We start from the raw sequence: 13,544 nt of genomic DNA, 5'->3' as shown, positions 1-13,544 counted from the left end.
CTGAGGTCTGACACCAAAACCTGATATTTCATGTTGTTTTGAAAAGCTGCAAGACATTCAAGACTTGTTGTAGGTTTTTTTTTTCAGTCCGTGCAGACTGTCAGCATTGTCTACTGACATTGTTGTCTGCGAATGCGGTTAGAGGCACGAGAAGTCAATAAAAATGAAACAGGTGTAGGCAGCAATTTAAGCAATGAGGTCAAAACCAAACTTGTCTATTCTGAAACCAAAAGCTACTCATTTTATTCAACAGGCCACATTGTACAGCCAACAGGGAAAAAAACAGTCATACAGAAGGACTAGACTTTTGTTATTTACAACAACAGCAATGAACAGAGTCTTTTCATCCTAGCATACATAGCGGCTCAAGGGAGGGTGCAAATGAGGTACTGAAACACACCCACACTGGTGTAGTAATTCTAAAGGGCATGTTTAACACATACAGTATACACACTGTAAAAAAAAAGGAGCGGTATGTGGTATTTGGCGGTGGAAAACTTCAAAGGGGTGCATGAACAATGCAACAACTGAAGACAGGAGTAGGTGTCGAGAAGATGGAGAAGGTAAAAATGGCAATGAACAAAGACAAAAAAACCCCACAAACCCCTTGAAAATTGAACAAAACAACTGAAAACTAAAAGGAAATAAATAAATTAAAGCCAGTGGAAAGAGCAAAGCAACAGCTTTTCCCAATGTTAAGAGTGACAGCTTTTGCGGTACACACACACACACACACACACACACTAAACACCTGTTACTGGAGACTCCCTGACATCTTATTGGTGAGAACTGGTGGGATGTGTATGAGGTGACTGGGCTGTGACTTTCTGTGTATGTGTGTGTGTGTGTGTATGTGCTGTATGAGAGGAGACCAAGCTGTGTTGTTGCGTGTTGGTGGGTGGTGTCAGAGGGGCTTTGCATGGCAAATTACGTGACAGACAGACAGAGTGGTGTGATATCAAGTCTATCTTTCAGATGGCTGAGCACACTCTCTCACTCGGACAACACGGAGACACACACACTCACTGTGATAACTACAGTCTGCTGGGAACCCTCGTCTGCAGCCAAACGTTTTGTCATGGAGAACAAAGGTGTTAAGCACACCAATTTTTCTCTGAACAGTCTGATCTGATGAGCACATTCCTTTCCGCTGCCGATATTGCCTTCGTTATATAATCAAGGACAAAATGCTACATGTTTTTGTTGCTGTTGGTAGTATAGCAAAGTTTTCACTTACATAATGCACATTTATCCTGAGAAACTAAAACTTTTTTTTTCTGGAACGAGACCATAAATGTCATCAGATGTAATTTTCAATGATTTTTAAAAAGCAGGGATCAGGTGAGGGCCAGTGTGTGGGCTTTTATCATGATCACATACCACAGGCAAAAAAAAATAAAGTGGTCAAATTGTCATAAACCTTTCATCATCTTAGAGGTGTTTAGCTGAGTGTATACTGATCATCATTGTCACTGTCATCAGTGGGTTTTAGCATTGGAGCTTTTGTCATTGGTGACTGAAAGAGGCATTGTTACCTCAGCTGTGATATACAGTACATTACTTTCTAGCTAAAAACTTTATAACAGAAAAAATTAAGATGTGATAACTGTGTTGTTTGCAGTGTTTATATGAGCCTAGTTTTGTCCTGAAATGAGCAAAACTGAACTTACTATTAAACTGAATACACTCAGAAACAGCCAGCTAGCATCACAGCATTATATGAACAGTGATGCAATCGCTTATCTTAGGAAAAAAAAGTGAACATAGTGACTATGAATCTTTAATCTGAACTGAATGAAAGGATTTAAATCAGGAAGTTATACAAGAACTGGGAATTTGGATCTTCTTTCCAACACTTTGTTCTGGAGTTTCAGTTTGAAACACACGCAGGAGGTGAAACAAGAGATTCAGTTTAGCTACAATACTTTAAGATTGTTTAAGTCATGACATAAAGGGCAGAAGTCAATTCTGCTGCTTTTGTCTTTCCTGTGTGGCGCGTATGTCTCCTCAGGAAGAGCTTAGGAAATTGGTGTCTGAGCTGCTCGGCTGTGCTGCTGCATTCCTGATCTGGACGGATTGGATAGACTTAAGCCATAGGAATTGTCCTTTGGTCTTTATGTCTGCGAAGCATTCCAACAGCATTCATGTGAAGTCATACCTGTAGGCAGACATAGACAGGTTTACCATGTAATTATTGTGAAATGCCTCTCCTACTCATTAAAGCACTAAGTGCAAGCATTAGTCTGAATTAGGTCTGTTCTTTGAATGTTTGCATTTTACTGTTGATCTGATTGCACATAATTGTGCATAGTGAAAGAGGCAGGATATCATCCCCACCCTCTAATTACTTTTGAATTTATGGATCTTTTTATAGTTTAACTCAGATTCCTATGTGACTTGTTCTGTCTTGGAATTCATCGTTCTGGTGAAAATAGGTCAGAAGGTTTTCTAAGGTTTACTTGCAGTGCGTCAAAATGGAAATGGATCACAATTGGGTGGAAAAATGGGGAACGTACTATATATAGCATTCTAACTTTCATCTTTGTTATCTGTATATATATACATATATTATATCTACCTCTTTGGTTCGTTCTTGTGCTGCTGTAATGCTAAATTTCCCTCATGAGATCCATAAAGTTTGATCTTATCTTATCTTATATTTCAAAAAGTAAGAAGTTAAAATCTGTACATGAAAATAAAAAGCTAACAGTTGTAATATCTGGTTTTTCAAATCAAAAACATTTTTGAAATGTGACTTTTTATTGCTGCTGGGAAAGTTGTCTCTCAAAGAAAAAAAGTGAAGTAACAGATGTGCAAATCCAGCACTACTGACTCTGCAACCACATGCTGAATATCTTAAGTTGTAGTTAAGCCCCTGGTAACTTCCATCATCTTTATGACCTGCTGTCATTAACCCTGCAGTGGGCGTTAAAAGTGTGTTGATCAACTTTATTCTTTTTTTTAAATGTATTTTTATTTATTTATTTATTTATTTATTTATTTTACAATGAATCATTTTGGAGCAATATGTCACTGTTTTCAAAAGGTCAGTGTCTTACTGTGGAAAACTGGAACAACTTCTTGAACAATTTAATTTTATTAGGAACTTCAAAGTTGTCACTAACTGTCACTCACCATACAAGAAACCCTTAGGTGATAGTTCACTCAACACAGGTGCTCTGCTATATTTCATGGTTGTCAATAGTTGGCATCCTATGAAAAGTGCTCCCTCATTGGAATCAAACACACAAAAACATGTAAGCTGAAGAATATTTTAACTTTGCATACTGTAAACTTACTGTAAACTCAGTGTAAATGATGACAAGCTCTCAAGTTGTAATTTTAACAAGAAATATGTGTCATATCAAAGTTATTGTATTTTCTACTGAAAATCAAGTATAAACAATAACAATAAAAACACAAATCATGGACACTTATGAGGAATTCAAAATTTCAGTCAGGGCATCGTGACTGTATCTGAAGGTGGGCGCTACAGTGGGCTGAGAGGAAAATGCTTCAACTTTGGATGAAAAAGCAATAAAGCTTTTTAGCAAATAGAACAAGTGACAGATGTGAATGAGCCAATTGTTGCTCAGAGGAATTTGCTCTTTTTGGAGGTTGTTTGGAAATATTTGCTGTCTTTGACCTTTTTTTTTCTCCCACCAGTCAGATTTGTCACAAAACTGACCTTAAGGACAACATATTGTTCAATATGAGTCATCCTAAGATAAAGACACAATAAAATGGTATCAAACAATAATTAGAACATTTCTCTCCCTAAATTGCACCTTTCACTCAATGCTTGTTTTTTTACCAACCCCCAACAAGCTTCACCAATATAATTTTAGAGGCCGTGGTTGGGGTACGGGTTTACCACTAGGATTCCTACAAGAGAAAGGTCTTCCTGAGAGGTTGAAGTCTGGGCAAGAAAGTTTCCTTACAGCTTAGATGGTCCACTTTCTGTAAAATGTTGCAGGTCATTGTCATGGCACATGGAATGATGGAATTAAATACACAAACGTTCATGCTTTGTTATATTTTTTTTAGCATCATCTGTTGGGTGAGGTGTGTGCTCATGTGTTCTCCAGCTGTCTGGTAACAGCCCTGCAAGTACAGCAGGCTGTACTTTCCTCAACTGACATAAAACCCTCTTCAACCTCCTCTCATCTTCACATTTGCACACATGGGTATGTTTGATGGTCATACATGTTACTCTACATGACCATGTTACGCTGCCCGCGCTCAGTGTAAAGCTACATCTTTTCAAACAGATTATTTTTGTCTGGTGCTCTGTGAGCTCGACTCGGCTTCCTGTGTGTTCTAGGAAATACCCCAGCATTATTTTTTTACTAAATAAGACTCTATTTCCAAATTTACTCTAAGTACACAACACGGGGAGGCCACATTGACCGGTTTGCCAAAGCTCAGACTTCTTGTAAATACCTAAAATTGTGATGAACTTGTGTTTATGAGGCGACAGAATAAACACTCTTCTCAGGTAAACTCAGGTCCACCCACCCATCATGAGATACTTACTTTCAGTTTTGTGTTGAACTTTGATGGCTGAGATCATGTCTGCAGTTGCGTCAATCAGCCTGTCTCCTGTGGGTGTTGGCAGTGTCCAACTTATGCTGAAATCTCCAAGCCAAATGCGTCATTTCAGACTCCGTTTACAAGAATCCTGTTTTCCTGCAGGGAAGAAGGTTGTACATACTGTTTTATCGTCTTTCGGTTTTCAGGCCCCACAACTTCACTGCTCTCATCAACCCCCTTTCAAGTTAGAGCAGACAGCTTTTGTCATCAAAAAGCCGCTGATAAACCCACTTTACGCTACCTGCTTAACACCAAATGACAAAGTTATGGCTAGCTGGTGAACTAGAAACTGAAGTGTCAGAAATTTCCCTCAAGTGTTGGTTAACACACAAACAGAGCTAAAGAGAGAGGTGGCATTAGATTCACATTTGTCCACTAACACGACTTCAAATGAATGTTAAACCATATCTGCTGAATGTGAAAATAGGAAAATGTCTGCTAGCACGTTCACTGTATCAGCTTAATAAGGAAATAGATAATATGTCAGTGTTTACAGGAAACTGTCCCCCCAAGAAAAATGACACAATATGTCATAATGTCACCCAAAAATGACATATAATTACATTTGAGTGACAGATGCCATCTAGCAGCTGTAGTAATTATGACCCGAAGCAGTGGCACAGTTCACATGTTGATATAAAAGTTGACAGTTTTCCTCAATCAGAAGAGGTGTGGTGGCAGAAGAGTTTCCATTAACCTAATCAAGTGTTTTTTTGTGCCTGCACCTAACCAGACCTTAACCATAGCATTGTCACATCATAAAACATCATTATTTTTTAACAGTGCATACAAATGACGTTTTCCTGATGATTACTGCTGATAGGTGCGCTTGATTAGAAAATGCTCCCATGTGTTGTTCTGCAGTGCACATGGTCAAACGTATTTAGTTGCTGAAGTTGATGGACTTGTTGGTTTACAGCTTGTTACAGCCCCATGTGTCATAAAAAACTCAATCATTACAGTTTACTCAGTCTCAACTGGGAAGGAAGTGGGCGTCATAGTTGTAATAACCAGAATCAGATTAGGAAATCTTCATCTGGAATAATACTGGGCGGAACCATAAATTTACGATCAAAAGTTTAGAAAGTAGGGAAATAACTCATCACACCCACTTTCCCACCAAGCGCTCGAGTTGGATTTGACACAAAGTCCCTTTGTTTGGCTAAGTGCCACACATTCAATGGCTAACATTCAAAGTGAGCACAGGGTCACGGTCCAGGGATTAGGGTCAGTTTAAAGGTTTGGTGGAGGAGAGCGGGGAAGGGGTCAGGGTTAAGGTTAGAATTGGCATGGGGGGATGGCTCCACTACACAGAGTAGGAATGTGTACATGCCTACCAATGAATCTACTTTGAATGCTGATTTTATGGTACCTAGTGGTGTTTTCCAAGCGATTACTTTCCTTGCCATTGCTGATTACGCTGACACGCTGCCTGTCACATTTAAATGCCTGAATGGTGCAACTGAAAAGGAAGTTATTTGTTGAACCTTGCTAATGTGAAGCAAACTGCTTTAGTATTTTTTTTTATCAGGTCTTTGAGCTTTCATTTAAAATATCTTTAGATGTTCTGTTATGAATATGAGCCCAGATCGGTTGCTGTTTGATTATGACTGATGAGGCGTGTTCTGACAGTTGATTTGACAAATATATAATGTGAAAGTAATACAGCTGTGTTATGACGTGACTTAGGGATCAGGAATGCGCAGATCAATGCCTGCACATGCTGTTATCTCTCTCTGACATGCCTGTAGTTGATTTGAACAGCATGTTGTTGTAGTGAATGTAGATTTCCAGCCACGCCAACACATGCGCACACACACCATGGAAATCTCAATGTCATTGAACTGGAGTAACCCTCTTTTAAGGTGAGGCCATACCTCTCAGCCAATCACAATGGGTCTAGAATCAGGCACCCTGCCCTGAGCCAATCAACACGTTTGTGCTTTTTTTCTCCCCCCCTCTCGCTCTCTCTTTCAGTTTTCCCAGCTCCTTTTCATTCTTTCTGAAATACTATTTCATGAGTAACTCACAACCCCCAGAGGCGGAAATGGTTACGATTTGTTCGTGTGTGCCAGTCAGTCAGCTTTTTTTCCCCTAAAGCTTTTGTCCGTGTATCTCTTGAGCTTGTCTGCCACACCATTGTGTGCTACTCATTCATTCACAAAATACACAATACCAGGGGAAATCCCTCAACCTCTGAGTCTTTGCCCATGACTATGTCTGTGTTTGCACTGAACAGGAGTGTCGCCTGTTTATGGTCACCTTTGATCCTCTTCTCTTTGGAAAGGTTGTGGTCGGGTTAGGAGTCGGGTTCGGAGCTGTGTGCGAGCGCTAGTGTACTTAGGTATGTCTGCAGATGTCCCACAGCGAGTGTAATTCGAGGTGGGAACACTGTCATCTGCCTTCAGGCCTTGCATAATCCATGTCAAGCTAAGAACCAGCTGTTTCTGTTTCTTACTCAACACGGATTCCCACCGAATACCATAACATACAGTAAAGCTCAGGTGGTCCATTCCCATACATCGGGAAGGTGGGAAGGTTGATGGATGAACTCCTCTTGATAACAAGTCATTGTTTTATTTGGAGGGAATCTTTGGGGGAAAAGTAACACAAACCTGTATTTGGAGGATATGTTTTAATCTGACACAGATGCAAAAATCAGTGACAGTCTGAAACAATGCAAGTGAATTTGTAGCAACCAGTACTAGTTTACTGTAGTTTGATGGCACAATTCCCTATCAAAATGAAGCTCTAATCTTGCAGAAGTTACAAACTTTTCATGTGGCTAGACCTCAGTTAAATTCTGATTTCGAAGTGATTTCCCTTTAAAATGAAACAAACACTAGTGTCTGTGATGTTTTACATCATAAGTTACTGGCAGCAGCGCTTTAAAGGGTTAATTGATTCACCTAAAGCAGTATTCATTTATAAATTTAATTAATTTTTTTTAGACATTTGGAGACAGAGAAATAGACTGTAAAAACACATTGAAACGTTATGGCTGACGTGTTGCCTATTTACACATGCAGAAGACACGGAGCAACATTAGCATTAGCTTTAGGTTTTAGTCTGTCTGCCTTTTGGTGCAGGGCAGGTAGTGAACAGTTGATTTAAATGTATAAAACTGCTGCCAAACATGGCTGGAAACAGCACTGATCAGGGAATCTAGTGAACCAAAGTGTTGTGGGTCATAAAACCAAAATAACTACTGAAAGACTTTAAAACGCTTTATAGAGCTTAGGGGAACTGCAGAGTTAGATGATAATTCCCCTGACTATGAGTAACCCTTTTCACGTTACACTTAGTCCCATGGTTAGTATAAAAATACTGATTATTGCTACTTTTCAGTCACTTAGCACCACAATAGAATAATGCGCATTGGAAAACAGTCACCTGGTATGTGTCTGCCTTTGGAATGCATGTATGAGGTTTTAACTGATGATTGATTCATACAATAAGTCCAAAGTGCACAATATAGGGCGGGACTTCTTTGCATATAAACAGCAGAGGTTTTAAGCTGTTGCTATATGGTTATCAAGAGACCAAGTATCTATAAGCAATAGGTATAATTTTGCAGTCGGTCCAAGATGCTGCAACTCATAGTGGCACTAGCCAAGTTCAATAATCAAGTTCCTCCATGTTCTCCTGTTTCTTATTAAGACAAGCAGATATGCCAGTCCAAACGATACAGACACACATCTGCCTCTTTCCTCAATCTCCTCTCATTGATGACTGTTTTTTATCTTGGAAAATTTCTTTCAGATGTTTGTTGTATATTTGGATCAAAGAGGATTGTCTTCCTTTTTGTCTCACTGCTGTCCTCTGAATGATTTATTCTTTGTAGTTTTAATTAAACTAAAACACATTTCGTCTTTTATTTTCTTTGGTTTAGGACAGAAAGTTTTTAAAGTATGTTTTTCCTAATAATTTCCCCAAAGTTTCCTGGAAAAAAACTGTAATATTATACTACTTATGTCCTTGACAAAGCAGGGCTATACTGCACCTATCAACCTGTTAACTTGGTCTGAATTATTTTTTTAGCTTACTGTTTGATACGATTTGGGTTTAAGCTGGACAGGCAGACAAAAAAGAAAAAATGCTAAGTACCTGTGAGAAGGTGCAGCAATGGATATTGTAATAACCAAGCCATTGGTCAGAATTTTAGAGGAAGAAATGTTTTGTGAGCACAGAAATCACTAGTGAGAAGACCATAGAGCTGGAGGCAAATGATGTCCCATGGCTACATTAGGGTTCAATCTGGCCTGTATTGTGTTTTCACTGCAATGCCGTACTCGGGTTTCCTTGGACATGGACCAAGACCACCTCTCTCAAGCTGTCTCTGGATGCTGCAGCTGCTGTATGCTGTTTTCACATCAGCCCAATTGAACTGCCCCAAGACTGGGTTGCACCAGCTATTCATAAATCCATTACTAAGTTTGTGAATAACGTCCTTCCAAAATTCTTAGTACTACTTGCTAGTTTCACAGTAGTGAGTTACTAAATCACTATTACAGCTTAAAGAATGTCATAGCTGTACTTCAAGGTTCGATTTTAGGTCCAATTTTATTTTCCATCTACATGCTTCCACTTGGCCAAATCATTCAACAACACAATGTTTCTTTTCACTGCTATGCAGACGACACACAGATATACCGTCCCCTGAGACCCGGTGACCTAAGAAGCCCAGCTGCTGTTATAGATTGTCTCAGTAACTTAACAACTCAAAAACAGAAATCATACTGTTCAGTCCCCCAAATCCAAAAAACCCCATCAGTCTTGGTCCTCTATCCACCAACATGAAGCCCACTGCCAGAAATCTAGGAGTACTATTTGATTCTGATTTAAGTTTTGAACCACACATTAAAAAAGTTGTCCAGTCCTGCTTCCTGAAAATAAGAACCGTTTCCAGAATTAAGCCAATGCTTTCCCACTCTGACCTGGAAAAATCATCCATGCTCTCATTTTCTCCAGACTAGACTACTGTAACTCCCTCCTTTCCAGCATAAGACAAAAATCCCTCTCTTGCCTACAACTAGTTCAGAACGCAGCAGCTAGTCTTCTTACTGGTTTTAACAGATGACATCACATCACCCCAATCCTGTTCGTTTTAGAATTGATTTTAATATTTTACTGATCACTTTTAAAGCATGCCTGGGTCTGGCTCCAAGCTACATAACAGAAATGCTGACCCTGTACGAGCCAGCCTGCAGCCTTAGATCCTCAGGTGGGGCCCTTCTGGCTGTTCCAAAGTCAAGGCTTAAATCTAAAGATGACCGTGCTTTTGCCATCAGGGCCCCTCGGCTTTGGAACGACCTGCCTGAGGAGATAAGGTTAGCAAAATCAGTAACTTCTTTTATATCACTTCTTAAAACCCATTTCTACAGACTTGCTTTTATCTGATGTTGTATTTTTTTTTTATATCATCTTTCTATCATCTTTTAATCTTTTTTATCATCTCTATTGTTTTTTATTGCCTTCCACTGTTTTCTTAATGTCAGACTTGCTTTGTCAGTTAAAGCACTTTGTAAACTCTGTTTTTAAAGGTGCTATATAAATAAAGATATTATAGCTAATAAAAGCTTTAGTAATGTGTAAATTGATTGCTAGGAAAGCCCCATCCAATCAAAAGCAATCTTCAGTGTAAACAGGAAGTGATAACTTCCAAAAAAAAAAAAATTTTAGGAGGCCCAACAACATTTTCAACTTGTACATGTATGACTTGGTTTTGTTTATATCTGCATACATGGAGAAATATGTGTGTCAGAGTTAGTAGTATTCATGCAGTTTTGAATGAGTGAAAAAAAAAATTCAATCATGCTAACCTAACTTACGTTATTAGTAAGTTCATGTTTATCAGTTTGTTCTGTTAACTGTTGTGTAGGTAACTGAACAAATTGACAAGCATTAGCTCACTAATAACATCAGTACGGAGGGTCACATGATGGAAAAAAAACTTAATGTGTAAATCCATGCTAACGGATTTGTAAACTGTGTGCACAGATTTCTAAACCATGCCCTTGGATTCATGTTTGTAAGTTTGTACACGTAAAAGCTGTGAAACTCCACAAACACAAAGCTAAATCTGCTAATCTGCTGTTAAATCTAGATAAAACTGAATTTACTGGGTGGATGTGGTTACTGCAATCTTTGCAAGGCAGGTCCATCCGCTGAAGAACAGAAGAGAGCATATAATCCATACGCACAGAATGTGAGTACGAGGGCACGGTTTAGAAACCCGTAGATTATGCTAATCTAACTGATGTTTGTCAGTTGTGACGCTAACTGAACGAACTGACAGATTTTAGTTTACCAAAGATGTCACTTATAAATGAATGAAAGAAAAATCTGATCATGCTAACCTAACTGATGTTAGTAACCTAACACTTGTCAGTTTGTTCAGTTGATTGTTGTGTAGTTAACTGAAAGAACTGACCTACATTAGCTGTTAGCTTACTAATAACTTCAGTTTTGAATGAGTGAAAAAATGTGATTATGCAAACCTAAATGACGTTGTTAGTAAGCTAACGTTTGTCAGTTAATTCAGGTAGCTGCACAGTTAGAACTGTCAGTTAGTAGGTCTATTTAGTAAGAACTAATCTCAACATAAGACCTAGTTTGTGTGGTGAAACCTGTTTGTAATGCATAAATCCCTACTTAGGAAACACTTGTGTTATAACTAGGCTATGTTTGAACTTAAGAACAACTGGTGCAACCAGCTCCTAGTTTGTAAACACACTGAGTGTTCAATTCTAATGGATTAAATAGCCACTCTAGGTTAGCAATTAATTGGCATTAATCATATCAAAATGGACCAATTGAGCACTCTCTAGTCTCTATTTTCTTATAATTTGTACAAATTACAGTGCATTGTTCTTTCCAGGAAATTTCCTTGGATTTTACTAGGAAATTGCAAACCTTTTAAGTAAGTTTTACATTTAAAGGAGTGGAGCGTGGGATGAGTGGATGGCCTCAATTCACTTACAACTGCCCCTTCTCACTGTCTTCCCCAAGAAAAAAATGTTTCTTTGGAACATGGTGTTGGTATTAAAAGATTAACAGTAAATCCTCATTCCACACTACTGTAGCTCTGATGAAAAGTGAAGTTTCCTTTGAGGTGGGATCTGTCTGGTGCTGCTGTGAGTCGGGCTGTAGACACTCAGCTGTGTTTGATCTACTGTACAAGTGAGTTACAATCTTCACATCATATGAATTAAACCATGTGACTTCAAAGTCAAATAATTTCTATACACTTGATGGATTTGGCTCGGCAAAAACACAATGCTGTGCTGACCTGAATCCATGCCATAAAAGACCAACGTTCATTTGACCGTTGTTGTTTATAGTCTCATAATGAGTTTGGTCATTTATTGAGCGTGTTATTTAAACCTAAACATGGCCATGTTTACAAAACAATCCACATGGAGATTAAACTGAATACTAAGTGTTTGGTTTATTTAGTCGTCATAAAGCTGATTATTGTGTTATGCAGACATACATGCCATAATCATGAGTAGTCACGTACAGAGCAGCTATTTAAAGAAGTGACTCGCCTTAAATCATTTACAGTATGTATGCAGCAAACTAATGGTATCAGTGTTATCGGGATGTGTGAAAACAAACAGTAAGAAGGCTGAAAGTGTTGATATATAAATCCACACCCAAAGCAGCAAGTCAGGTCACAGCCACATCAGTTCTACATTGACTTTTGTCAGATGTCAGTCCTAAAATTCTTCTCAAAATATGGATATCCATAGTTAATCACATTAAAAATCCAGAAAAATAAAATTATAAGTAGTTTAATAATCTTGTAATTCTGCTATAAACACAACAGGGTGCTGAGATGCTGACCTGCTCTCTTGTGCCCACAATGTATTTGTGACTTTAAATATAAGCTGATTTCGGGCGGTATGGCTGGAGGAATTAAACAAAATCAACGTGCCTGCTCTAAAAATTCACCGTAGACAGAGACCCGAATGTATCCTTTTGTAACATGTGAGAATTACATAAATCCTATTCTCAGCAGATTATAGTTTTTTTTTTTTCACTTTCTTTCAGCTTGAAGGGCATTTCTTTGCATTCCTCGTACTTGTCTGGCTTGTTCCCATGAGAAAGTCTCAGCCTACGCTCCTGACACCAAAAAACGGCCTCAGAAGAAATGATAATGCTCAGGCCAGCATCAGAGGCTCTGTTTGTGTGTGTGTGTGTGTGTGTGTGTGTGTGTGTGTGTGTGTGTGTGTGTGTGTGTATGTGTGTGCGTGTTCGGGTGGGTAAGTGTGGGAGCAGAGTAAATCATGGTGTTTCAATCCAGTATTGTCCTGTTAACAGTGATGTTCCCTGTGATACTGTGGGATAGTTTCAGTTTGTGTGATGCTGAGTAAGAAGAGGAAAACATAACAGTCTCTGTCTGATCTTGTCTGTTTATTTCTATTTTGGGGGGAATTTGAGCTTTAGACCTTGAATGTTTGGACATTTTTCCTGTTGCTGACCTCCTCAAGGGGATGTTTTGAGAGCTAAAGGACAGGTTTACAATTTTTCAAGTCAGTCTGAAAACAACAGTCAGATGCCCATGTAAACACTGAAAGAGGTTTTCCTCGCTGTAATCATTCCTCCAGTTCATATTAAAAGATCCATTTGCAAAAAAATGTATTTAAAAGTTAATCTGAAGCTTATCTGAGACATCAGCAGTCTGAGTTAATCATATCAAGTGGATATCTGCCACATTTACAGTCTTTTTAGCATCAAATTCCCTTTTTGTGTTTCCTCGGACAGTGCTTCCCTGTTGAGCTACAGTGGAAGTATAGTACAAAAAGAGGGAAATGACTGTAACATTGAAAGATATCTAATTGATTTGATTAATTTGGATGGCTGAAGCTTCATAATCAAATTGTAAGTGATGTTGTAGTGGTTCATATAGGTTTATTAAAACCCCCTGTTGGCTTTGAATTCTTGAT

At 38.7% G+C, this 13,544-nt stretch overlaps 2 long non-coding RNA genes across 2 annotated transcripts; one reads left to right on the top strand and one right to left on the bottom strand.

Moving 5' to 3' along the window:
- Positions 1 to 245: 245 nt before the first annotated feature.
- LOC121904235 lies at positions 246 to 11,672 on the bottom strand. Its single transcript, XR_006098187.1, has 3 exons — positions 11,576 to 11,672; positions 4,537 to 4,689; positions 246 to 2,158 (listed from the first exon to the last, which is right to left on the bottom strand). It is a non-coding gene; the product is annotated as an uncharacterized LOC121904235 (long non-coding RNA).
- On the top strand, positions 10,654 to 13,172 carry LOC121904234. Its single transcript, XR_006098186.1, has 3 exons — positions 10,654 to 10,801; positions 11,679 to 11,775; positions 12,649 to 13,172. It is a non-coding gene; the product is annotated as an uncharacterized LOC121904234 (long non-coding RNA).
- Positions 13,173 to 13,544: the final 372 nt, after the last annotated feature.

The sequence above is a fragment of the Thunnus maccoyii genome, chromosome 9 (genome assembly GCF_910596095.1).
Source record: "Thunnus maccoyii chromosome 9, fThuMac1.1, whole genome shotgun sequence".
Taxonomy (NCBI): domain Eukaryota; kingdom Metazoa; phylum Chordata; class Actinopteri; order Scombriformes; family Scombridae; genus Thunnus; species Thunnus maccoyii.
Note: the sequence above shows the minus strand (reverse complement) of the source record. Positions and strands in the feature narration are given on the sequence as shown.